Source organism: Seriola aureovittata, chromosome 17, assembly GCF_021018895.1.
Source record: "Seriola aureovittata isolate HTS-2021-v1 ecotype China chromosome 17, ASM2101889v1, whole genome shotgun sequence".
Lineage (NCBI taxonomy): Eukaryota > Metazoa > Chordata > Actinopteri > Carangiformes > Carangidae > Seriola > Seriola aureovittata.
The window spans coordinates 14165785-14178008 of record NC_079380.1 but is presented as its reverse complement, the minus strand read 5'-3'; the positions used below and the strand labels follow the sequence as shown (position 1 = coordinate 14178008).

General features: G+C 40.3%; 1 long non-coding RNA gene across 1 annotated transcript; it reads left to right on the top strand.

Annotated features, from left to right (window-relative positions):
• Nucleotides 1–5022: 5022 nt before the first annotated feature.
• Nucleotides 5023–8898, top strand: LOC130185529 (uncharacterized). Its single transcript, XR_008830170.1, has 4 exons — nucleotides 5023–5361; nucleotides 5547–5599; nucleotides 8638–8667; nucleotides 8768–8898. It is a non-coding gene; the product is annotated as an uncharacterized LOC130185529 (long non-coding RNA).
• The last annotated feature ends 3326 nt before the right edge of the window (nucleotides 8899–12224 follow it).

Here is a 12224-nt window from a genome sequence, read left to right as displayed (position 1 = left end):
CTTTTAGTTTTTTCACATTTGTCTCAGCTCATGGTCCTTTTTTATCACCTTGTTTTTTACCTAATTTTAAAGCTGTACCAATCCACATTTTTGTATTTACAATGGATCATTCAACTATGTGTAATATGAAAGGGTTGGTGATGAATCTAGAGACAATTATCATCCAACTCTGCAGTTCCCATCAGCCACAGAGCATTTTATAACTGTTTAGGTCATTGTTTTGGTTTAAGGGTCACAACTTTACTGTTTTGATTATCTCACACAGCTCTTATTAACTTGTTTCCAGCTGCAGCAGGCAACAGTTTTAAGCAAAAAAGCTCTAAAAACTCACAGCACCATCACCTTCCTTCAGCTGTGCAGAACAGCTGGTGAACACAGTGGAGCGTTTAGCTGCTAAAAAGCCAGATTTTTCACAGGAGTGGGTGGAGACCAAAATGAGCTCAGATGGAAGTTGATACTGGATAACTTCTGAATATTAAAAAGGCAACTGCTAACACTTTTATAAGATGATAATACCTTGTGCTATGATTGCCACTTGTTGCACTGCCCCCAAGTGGCCAAAAAAAAGGTTGTTATTTCAATTTCAAATTTTCCAGTTTTGGTCTGCAGCTTTGGTGTTAAACTTGCAGCAGCTCCTGCTCATTGGTCCTCTCTCTTTCTCTCTCTCTCTCCCTCCGTCTACCCTCCACGATGCTGTCATGTTCGGGACACTCGCAGGCCGACAGCTGGACTTTCAGCTCTGTCACTGTGTATTTCTGACAATAACAGAAGGCTGCAGGAATAAACACAAGCACATGTTGACACCGCATGATCAACACTGGAATGCAAAGGACATCTGCTGTCACTTAGGTGTACCCGAATATACTAACAGATGCTGCTGAACACTTGCGCGCGCAGACACACACACACACACACACACACACACACACACACACACACACACACACACACACACACACACACACACACACGTATGTCTGCTGTCATATGTAACTAACCCAGCTGCCACAGTTCTTACAGTGTGCGCCTGTGACTGGTGTGTTTCCTGCAGTGTCATGTTTTCTGACATCACGTCGTGACTGTAACAGGATAGACACAGACGACACAACCAGCGGAGCCACTGTCAATTTATTCATAGTCTATTCTATTATATAGTGTTTAGATATGATCATACATCATGTTTTATTCCTCCCCCGAAACCAAGTTGTGTCAGGAAGGGCATCTGGTGTAAAAACCTATGCCAAATCAGATATGCTGATGGTGATCTGCTGTGGCGAGGCCTCGCAGGAGCAGCTGAAAAACAACAAACAGTACGGAAATGAGTATTATTATCTGTGGGAGCAAAACATTCAGAGAGGAAATGTTTAGGGTAAATATCTGACCCAAGTTCATTAAGTCAATTGTCAGCTACCAGGTTATAAGTAGAAGTAATGTCAAAAGACAAAATGTCTACAATACCAATCACATGCTTGTGGCTGTTCACTGCAGAGTGCAGAAAAAGAAAATGTTTTTTTTTTTTTTCCCTCCGTCATTAGCATACTGACTCTGCCAAGCTGTTCTATAGTTTTCTTTGTTTGTGCCCGTGCCAGAAAAACACTCAATCGAAACAGGAAAATGAATCACAAACAACATCCCATGTTGTTATGTCATGTTTTGAATGGTGGTAGTTTTAACAGAGCCAGGAATGAAAAATAAATAAATAAAAAACTACAATATGACTCCAGACATGAATCAGACTTTACATTACAGTATTTAATAATACACTGGATGTTTATATAAAAAAAGGAACATGATGGCATTTTTGGCTGTGACCTCAGCTGCCACACGTCACGGCACCAAAAAGGGAACCGCAGCCTTAAAGCTGGACATGAAGATTTCAGTGCTTCACACATCCGCTTTCTTTTCCCCTATGTGTTTCATGAGTTGTTTAAATGTTCATTGATAGGCTACATTAACAAAACACTCTTTGGTAAGAGTGGTTTGGTAATAATTATAAAAATGAGCCCTGGAATGTCTACATTGGGGGGGGGGGTGATCTCCATTGCAATCTGCTCAACGAAAGCATGTATGAAAGTTTAGAGAAATGCTTTAAACATTGTGCTGATTGTTGGTTGTTGGGCCTACTAATGATTTGTAGGATGATGCTGTGACGGGTTATTTCGATTTTTCATTTCACCTGGCTCTGATGGGTTACAGCAGTGGTTCAGAGGCACAATCTATCTAAACCTAAGATGAGCTTGGCTTCTTCTTTTTCATGTCCACCAGCTCTAAAAAGCCAGCTGCACAGAGAAATCCTGATGCAAATGAGAGAATTTTTTTTTTTTTTTCTTCTTTTTCAAAGGCCTGTCACTCAGTCTTCAGTGTTCACTGTCACATTGTTCTCACTCTGAAAATCATCCAATAATGGGAAAGCACGGAAGTGTTTATCCAGATGAGTGGTAGACAATGACAGTTTTCTGACCCATGCTTCAGTTTTGTCAACAAAATGTTACCCTGAGGTCCTAAGGACTTTGCCACTGGAAAGTGACCAGCAGCTGTTGGTTGTCATGGAATCTCGCCATCCGAGGTGTGACTGCCGCCATAGTTGGACAGTCATATTTACTTCTTTCGGCTTTTAAAAAGCCTTTTGATTCTTTAATGCCCACATCCTGGCATTTCATGCTTCCACTTATGAGCCTCTGTAGCCCGGTCTGTCTGCGCTGGTGAAGTAATGTGTCAAGTCAGAAGTTAGTTTCAGTAGTCAGTGTGTTTATTTACTTGTTTTGCAGCTTCCTGTGACCACTGATCTTTAATAGGTTAAGTAATGATGTGACACTGCTGACTCAGTGTGACCTGTTAGTCAAGACCAGAATCCCCAAAACCAATTATCTGTCAGTGTGCTCTCTAAATATTCTGTCTGTGCAGTGGGAGATAACCACTGTAGAATAAACACAGAAATCCTCTCCTGCTTTTTTTTCTTTCTATACACGACTTTTACCTCAGATTAGTCCATTCGGACAAATCCCCACCAAAGCCCACCAGGCCTATGTCAGTCATCATACCCCGGATATTACTACTGACATATAGCCCTGGTGAAAGCATCCGTTATTCATCAGAGACTACCTTGTGGTGTCCTGAAGAGCTGCTCAGTCACTTCGGTCCGAGTCCCCCCCCTTGGACATTTATGTGTTTGGTATGTTGTTGTAGCAGTAGGAGCTGGAAAAGAGGCTACAGTCTCACGGCCCACAGGCCGAGCCCCCTGACCAGTGTTTATTTCTGCTGGGCCCCACCATTTATTTTCATGAGGGTATTAATGTGTATTTTGATATGCCTCTTGTGTTATTTTAGATGAGTCATTTGGGAATGCGTGGGTACATGTGAGAACAGTTTGTGCCTGCGCAAGGTCGGCGAGACGCATGCACGATGGAGAGGACGCTGTGTGTGTGTGTGTGTGTGTGTGTTCGCTCAGAAATGTACATTGGGTATGATAATGAAGGCTTCTGTATCCTGCTAAGCAGAGAAGCTTATTTCTGTATCTGGAGTCAACAATGCTACTGAAAGATGAGAATAGACTGTGTGAAAAGGAAAGTCTGTCATGTACTGAAATTCAAAAATTGTAAATAAATGTAAAAAATTCAGTTTCAATAATAATTCATGCCTGAAACAAAGTAAGTCTTGTGTTCATTGTTTTCTGTATTGTCCAGTCAGAGAGAAATAACTTGAACAGTGTATTTGTCTGTAGCCTGGCTGTCCTCTCTTTGTCCCCCAGACCCTAACAGTGCCAGGCCGTGAGTTGGGGATTCAGACCGGGGGGAGTTCCAGGATGAAAAGTAACCTCCTGATGAGCGGCCTTGAGCGGGCCTGCTGTCATCATCCTCTGCCATCATGCTGAAAAGCCCCAATGACTCAAAGAGCTGGAGATGACACAGCGTTTCCATGTTGTCTGACTACCTGCAAGATAAGAACATTTAATAGAAAATGACCTAAACTCTGTAAGTAAGGTGTGGTGAAGCTGTTTCAAAGAAGAACCCCATTAGCTTGAATTCCAATTACTGGCATAGGCTACAGGTTAACATGTTAGAGCACTGGCAATAAGCACTTAGATAAATGTTCAACATTTGAGGAAATGGAAAGTTAGATGTGAAGATTAATACGTTTGTGTTAAGTATTGAGCTGGAGCCAGCCATAGTTTGCTTAGCTCAATCCAAACTGTTGTTTTTACATTTCTGTTTGTGTCATTATTAAACAAATGAGACACAACATGCTAACTGGTGAGCTTTACAGGTGCTAGTAGTTGGATTTTGTTACCTATTGGGCAGAGCCAGGCTAACTGTTTCCCTCTGTTTGCTGTCTTTATGCTAAGCTAAGCTAATAATCACCTCCTGACTTTAATTGCGTACTGACAGAATAGACATGAAACTTGCAAAACCTGCATCAACAAAGTAGAAGCTGAAACTAGAAATTACAAATAACAAAACATTATATTTGCATAAACTTGCACTATTTGTTCATCTAATCATTCGCGGGAATGTTTCAGAGGGTAAAGATGTCTGAACTCTATTTCTTCCCCTTTTACAGAATTGAACTCCCTCACACTTGGGGTTGGGACATAAATATGAGCCATAAAGTGGGAAACATACTTTGGCAAACATTTAAACCTCATAGTGGTGCAAGATAAAAAGTTGGGGAATCAAATTTTAGGCCGATACTTTCCCTAAACCCTGAGAATTTCAACCCGCTGATGGAGGAAAAGTCGGGTGGTCACCAAATCAATTGACTACATCTTATGGAGACATTAATATGGCGATTATATATCTATCTAATAATCGTTGAGATATTTCACTCTGAGCCAAAGTCATGAACTGACCAACATTGCCATCCCTGTGTAATGTATAAGTATAAACGGATGTGAACAATCTTGTCCTCACTCTCCTTTTACAATTCTTCTCTCTCCCTGAACTTTCCTCTATTTATTCTCTCCTCTTTTGCCCTCGGCAGAACTCCTCATACTGTTGACGACTGTAGACGGAAGCATGCTGGGACTGCAGCAGCAACTATCATGAATAGACCTCTGTGTCACACACAATAACTGCTGAATACAGACGGATAATATATATTATATCAGTGGATATGAATGATTAATATGACCCCGGTTTGAATAGAGCAGAGTGAAAAGACTCCTGTCATGTTCTCTTCTCTGCTTCACTTCAAACTGCAGAGAAGCTCAAACAAGAGAAGCTTTGAGCTGTTGTTGTATTTCATTGCGAGTATGTGTGTGGCAGATAACAGCATGTCATGGAGGGAGATCAGAGCTGCGACAGACCGATGGCACTCTGTCAGGGACGACTGGAGGACGCTGCTCTCATTGTGATGATACGAGAGGTGACTCTAATCTTTTTCATCCTCTCCCCGTCTTTCTCTCTTTCTCCCGTGCAATTACAAAGCATGTGAACATACATTTTTTCAAATTGATTTCATATCTTACTTTCAGCAGCAGAGAAATACACAGTTAAAATAAGAAGCTGTTCACTTCTCTCCTTTCCCTGTCCTTTGCTTCGAGCCATCAGGTGCATCAGGACAGCTGCTCAGCTGATTGGGCTCCCGAGCGATGGATTGAAAGGTAACTTGCCAGATATCGATTGCCTGCTAGGCTCTGACCTTAACGGGAGCAGGCTTAGAGTAAAGCTACAATATTATCTGTACTGCTGTTCAGCCTTCTGTTGGTTTTTTTTTTGTGAAATATTGACTCTGGGTTATTAAGAGAGCAAAGTATCCTGACAAAACATCATGCAGAATGCCAGGAAGCTGAAATAATAAACTGTAGATAAAATTAGATTGGCCCTGTTGGTTTTGGAGGATAAATTACGTTTATTCACCTAGTAAATGTTCTTGTCTTTCTCACAAAGTGTCCATCATATTCTCTGTCAGCAAGCCATATGGGAAATATTTTCCTCCTCCGATCTAGTCCCAACCTGTCCCTAACAAAACACTCAGTTCACGGTAAATGCCAGCAGGAGAGATTTCCCCCTCCCCTCTTATTTTATCTGTCCTTGAAGCAGCACCACTGCCATCATCTTTGTCCCAAGCCTCCAATTTCATCCTCTGAGGAATTATGTGCTTGTCTGTCACTTACTCAATATCTTTATCTCTGAGAGAGACAGGAAGCATCATATGCTGCCATTATTTTGGTTATTTTTTATCAGCTACTGGGGAATTTTTACAAGAGGAAATTTAATTGAGTAATTACCAGATTCCTTCATTCCGTAAGTACATTTGTTGGTGTGTCGTGTGCCTTAAAAATTCATGCAAACTCTACAAATACCTGCACTGATTTTTGAGGGATGTGGGAGTGAGTCAAAAGTGTGTCAGACTGGGAGGAAAAAAACAATTTGTGGGGTGTGCAGGGTCACTGGTTTACAATACAAACAAACCACATAACTGCAACAACTTCTGGTTCAACTTCAGCTGGGGATTTCCCTGCATGTCATCCCCCCCTCTCTCCCATACCTTCCTGTTTCCCTATCCTATGTAGTATAGTATAAGAATCACTTCATAGTTAGAACTGAACTCAAGCATAAAGTCTGGGAAATCAAAACAGACAAAATCCTCAGAATTGATTCTCAGTTTCATCAGCAACATGTTCACATCATGTGTTTAAATTAATCTACAGTGTTTTATGTAGAATACTGAGGAATATTGTTCTTCTGTAAAAGTGGGTGCTATGGATTTGTGTTAGGAGCCACACTGTGCGTTGTTTGTTTCATGACGTTGGACCTATATAAGAACTATATTCAAAAATACTGTATTTATTGTCTTAAGTATACTTGACTCGTATATATTGACTATTACATTATATGTATGTATATAGCCAAAAAGATTTGATCCTTTTTCATATATGTTGTAGTACTACCCAAGACATGTAAACTTTGACATGTAAAAGGTGAAGATCCATTAAGATCAAGTTTTATTACACTAATTAGGCTACACTTGAAGTGGCATCAGTTTAATGCCACTCTGTTGTGCAATTTCGGAAAACATAAAAGGTATAGTTATTGAGTACTGTGTACACTCAGAGTATTTTTAGAAAATTCATTGTAGTTTCTGGCTGGCTGCCCATCACCCACGGTCAACAGTTTGGCTGCTGACTGATTGTAATTTCCTTCCTTGTGTTGAAGGTTGAGTGAAGGTCACTGAGGAGCACTTCCTCTTCTGTATGTCCTCTCTCATCTGTCTCATTTCTGCATGCCAGACCTTATGCTGCACTTTTTTTTGTCTTGTCTTATTAAATTTGTAGGTCAGGTGAGGGATCAGATCACCAAAGCTTTTTTGAAAATGAAATGCTTTGATTAACTTTTATCAATGAATCAATGCACCTGTATCAATACATCCCTCCCACTTTCTCCTTTGGAAATGTCATAGTCACTACTGATATTTTTACTTCCTGCAAGTCATACACTTCGTGTGTGTGTGTGTGTGTGTGTGTGTGTGGGGGGGGGGGGGGCAATAGTTAATGAGCAGAGTGAATGCAGATAAAGCTCAAACACTCCCACAGTTTCTTCCACATCAGTCTCTGGTTGTAATGCTAATAGTAACGGAGAAACACTACTTTTTGTTGTTTCTGAAAAATTAATTGTGACATTAAATTTTGTACAAACATTCATGGTCCCTGGAGGATAAATCCTAATGGTTTTAGTGATGCCCTGACTTTTTCTTTAATGTCACCATGAATTTGCTTTTTAATTTTTGGATTTGAGTGAAATGTCTAGACAACTATTGGATGGATTGCCACGAAATTTTCCCTATCATCACTTCAAAATTTCATTTTTTTTTTCAATTTTAAGATTCATGAGCATACAATACCTGTAAAACGAATGACATTCCCATCAGCCTCAGCTCTATTTTGCATTTAGTGCTGACTAGCAAATAAATGTCAGCATGCTAACATACTAAATTGAGATGGTCAACATTGTAAACATTACCTAACACTGTCACCGTGCGTTTATTAACTGATGCTGATGTTGGCATAAACCTCAAAGTATTATTGTGTGTTGTGCGCAGCAAACTGTAGACGTCTCCTCTCACTGTGCAGTTTCCTCTCTCTCCATGTCCCACTTTATTCCACAAGTGATTTGGGGATGTTGCACATTAAGCCAAGCTAATTGATTTAGCTTAAAATGCTCTCAGTGCACTAGCTCATCAATCTGCCTTTCTTCTGAGTGTGACCTCAGTGCTCCTGCTTCCTAAAATGAGCATGAAATGAAATGACTAATCCACTTAAATTAGTCATTTCAACAAAAAAATATGTCTGCCAGTCTCATTTTCTTTTTTTTCTTTTTCACTTTAACTGAAAGGTGTTAAAAGCAAGGATGTTTGGTGATGCTCTGTTCTTTAACTCGACGAGTTTAGATACACTTAACAAGTATAATATTCATTGGGACATAAATATGTCCTACATCATTTCCTGTGAGAGCGTAACATTGGACGTTAGACCATTTATTTATAATGTGCACAGTCAATTCGTCATATTTCTCTGTATTTCTTGGTAGTGCCCTTCCTTTACCTTTTTCAGTTTTTCTTTGGTCTCTTTGGTATTTTAGTTGTCACTCACAAGCTGCTGCAGTGTACATTACTGTGCGTTCTTTTCTCTCCTTCTGACAGGTTGGATTTCAGCATGGCTCCTTTACCTCGGTAAACTTTCCACCCACCTGGGAATGAGGCCCTGTCATCTACTGTGCATGTAGGTTTTCTGCATGCAAAGTGTTTTATAGGTTTTGTCTGTCTGTGACAGCTCTCCATTGCAGTTTTTTCCCAACAATGTATTTCCTCAAGAGGTCCTTGACCTGCTCTTCACTGTCAGAGTCCCTACTTCCCACAGTTCCCCCAATAAGTTCATCACTCCAACTATTTTCGACTCATCTAATGAATCCCCACAGGTTTGTCAGTGTACGTCTGTCTCTATCTAATGGATCAATTACAACGCACTGTTCTCTCAATGTTGTCTATATTTCTGTCTAAACTGTACAGAAACATCCAGAACATGAGCAGGCAGGGCCTCTCTATGTTCACCAGACGATCAGAAGAAACTGATCTGGGATCAGATCTTCACCTTACCAAGGTATGTTGACTCTAAGCTAGCTGGCTGACAGTCTAACTCAGAAATGCATTGTAACAGAACAAACCCTTTGCCCTTTAAAGTAATGTGCAGTGTTTTGGGGGCTCTGTGTATTTACTGTAAACGTAGTTGTCTGGCTCCCCCTGCTGTTTGAAAGAGCCCATAATTGATCATACTGGTTTTCATCTCAGCCTGCCAATAATCTGGGATGCCTGGTAAATAAAAGGAATTAGCTGGTAGGATAAATTGTGTGTCTTTTTTTTAATTTTTTTTATCCAGAAATGCTACTTCCTCTCACCAGGCAAATTTACAGTAATAGCTTTATATTTTTTCAAGATGGTGGACACATAAACTAGTCTCTGTCTGCATGTACATCAGAAAAAACAGGAACAAACTGTTCCTCGGTTGTATCAAGTTTCCGCATTGCACTTGTGTAAGTTATGCTGTATGTTGCACCATCAATGCCTCCCAAACTAATTCACACAAACGCTCTCACATGAGAAACGTTCCCTCTTCAGCAAATTAATGCAAAAAAAACCTTTCTGGTGTCAAAATCTGCACTGACATTATTCTGCACAGTGAGGCTCAAAGATCCAGGTGAAGTAAAAGCAGTGAAGGCTGACTTAAAATCCCAAACTCTTCCCACTCAAATCAAACTACTAAGAGCCTCAAGCAAAGGCATCTCGAATTTTAAGGCTTTATATTGTCACTTGCATATTTCCCATCTTTTGTATCTCTCTTGTACCTTTGATCGTTGCAGCAGCTCAGGTTGACCTCCACACTTTGCTGGGACTTCATGGAGTTGGTGCCCGTCCTATTTCCAGTCCCCACGGCAGGGCCTGGCAAGGTCGTAGACAAGGGAGATCTGCCTCGACCAAAGGACTGCTTCCCCTCACTGCTGCAGCAGGGCAGACAAGGTGACGGCTGAAAGTGATTCATGGGTGTGCTGGAAAGCATTTAATCAGAGCGTAACTCAACCCTTTTATCCAGTGCTGAAATAACTAATAAGCATCCGAGGAAAGAGTGGCTTTCGACTGATCTGGTTAGTGCTCACTTTATAGCATAGGGCAAATGTGTGTGTTGTTATTTTCTGTTTTAGCAAAGCATTAGAATTGTGTGTGTGTATAAGCAGATACAATGACGTCTCACAGATCAATTAAAGCCACAACAAACACTCAGACTGCGTTGTTGCCCTGGACATCACACACACATAAGTGTGTGTACAGTATATTGTATGTGTGTGTGAATTTCTGAGATGTGTGGATCTTTCAGGGCCAATAATGTCAATCAAAATCTTTCAATCTATCAAAAGAAGCTGAAACTATTGTTCTGTTAATTGTTTAGTTGACTGACAGAAAACTGCTATTTTCTAAAAAATGCCACAAATGAATTGGCTTCAGCTTTGTAGGGATGAGGAGAGGAGTGGTTTCAACAGCCCTCTTGTTTTGCTTCTATTTCTATCACTTCTTTTCTTCTACTGAAGTTAGCATGCTAACCAGCTAGCTGTTAGTCTTGTCACTTTCAAGCAGCTACCGAGTCACAAGAGCATCCAGGTTGCTCAGAGGGCTTATTATAACCTCTTGTGTTTTAAACGCGATGGCCGAAGCTCTTGGAAAGATTGGTTGGTGAACAGCTGTTAATGCTAAGCAACAGCCAAATTTACAACTAGCTCCTTTAATTCAAGTACAAGTACCTCAAATAAGTACTGAACTTAAATTAATGTATATTCCACTGCTGGTGACTTGAACCTTAAAGTGATACACATACTATATGTCTGTGTTTCACTGTATGTGTCTCTTCTCACACTTTGTCTTGTTCTATAATGAGTTTGGGTGGAGCCAAAATGTGCGGACGGATACTGAGTTTTTCTCCACCTCCAGGTGTCTCACTGGTTTACAATGCCTTTAAAGGGATTTGATGTCTACTTGCTGTCCTTCATCACAGATTCCAGTGCATACACTAAACCGTCACACTTAGCTAAAGATTAATTTCTAATTCTCAGACTGATTTTGTTTTAACATTATTAAAGGTAATACAAACAAGGTAAGATTGCCCAGTAATTCACAAGAGACAAAAAAAAGGAGCAAAGTCTGGGATATTTTGTCTTTTGCCCTGCTTTCCAGGGGTTGTGAGTTGACTTTGTTGTTAGTCGTCTCATGACCCTTGAGATTCGTCTTGTAACCCCTGGGATGGACCCTGACCTCCAGATTGGAGAGCACTGAAGAGAATCACAGTTACAATGAGTTTGCTGATGACACAACATTGTTCACCTTCATCTGTATAATCAGGAGTCTCCATTTGATTGAAGTGAGTTACATAACATTTTATGAAAATTAACTATGGATAAATAGGTCTCTCATTTTTTGTGCACTTTAATTTATTTTCAGAACACTGTGTATACTAAGTGAATGGATTTCCCTTTTGAGATAGCAAATTTGTAAGTCAATGTGATGCTTTTGCAGAGAGAGGAAGGATATGTTTTTTTCGGAAAATACAAAGAGAGACAAGGTTCTACAAAACGATATCGACTGTGACACAGCAGCACTGCCAGAGCTGCCGTTTAACCCCAATAAGGGTAAATGTGATCTGAGGTCTAATTTGAATCAACACATCATGTACCTTTTGTTAAAAGAGGAAAATACATATTTTTCAGTTTATCTTGAAATTGCTTTCACAGCTCAGTCATTTGGCAGCTGCTTAAGACCCCCCCCCCGCCCTCCCTCCCTCCCTCCCTCCCTCCCTGTCTTTAATTACGTGCCATGCATTTAAGTGTCAGCTCAGGTTTGGCAGTCTGTCTGTTGTCTGCTAAATAAAACATGAAGTGTCTATTTCTGTCCTCTCCAAAAACACTGTGCGCAGGAAGTGACTACTGATGCTGCTGCTATTTACCAGGCATGTTGTCAAAGACGCATCTGTTACTTCATCTGAGGCTTGAGCTTTGATGAATGACTCTGTTTTCTTACACAAAAACACATGTGGACTCATTTTCTATATATTTTGATTCATAGAGAGAAATTCTTAATTAAATATCACAGTATTCTGAGAATTGTGGAGCCTATTATTATTATTATTATTATTGAATGATTGCATTGGGATATTGTTTGAATGAGTATCTCAGCCTGTGAATGACTGA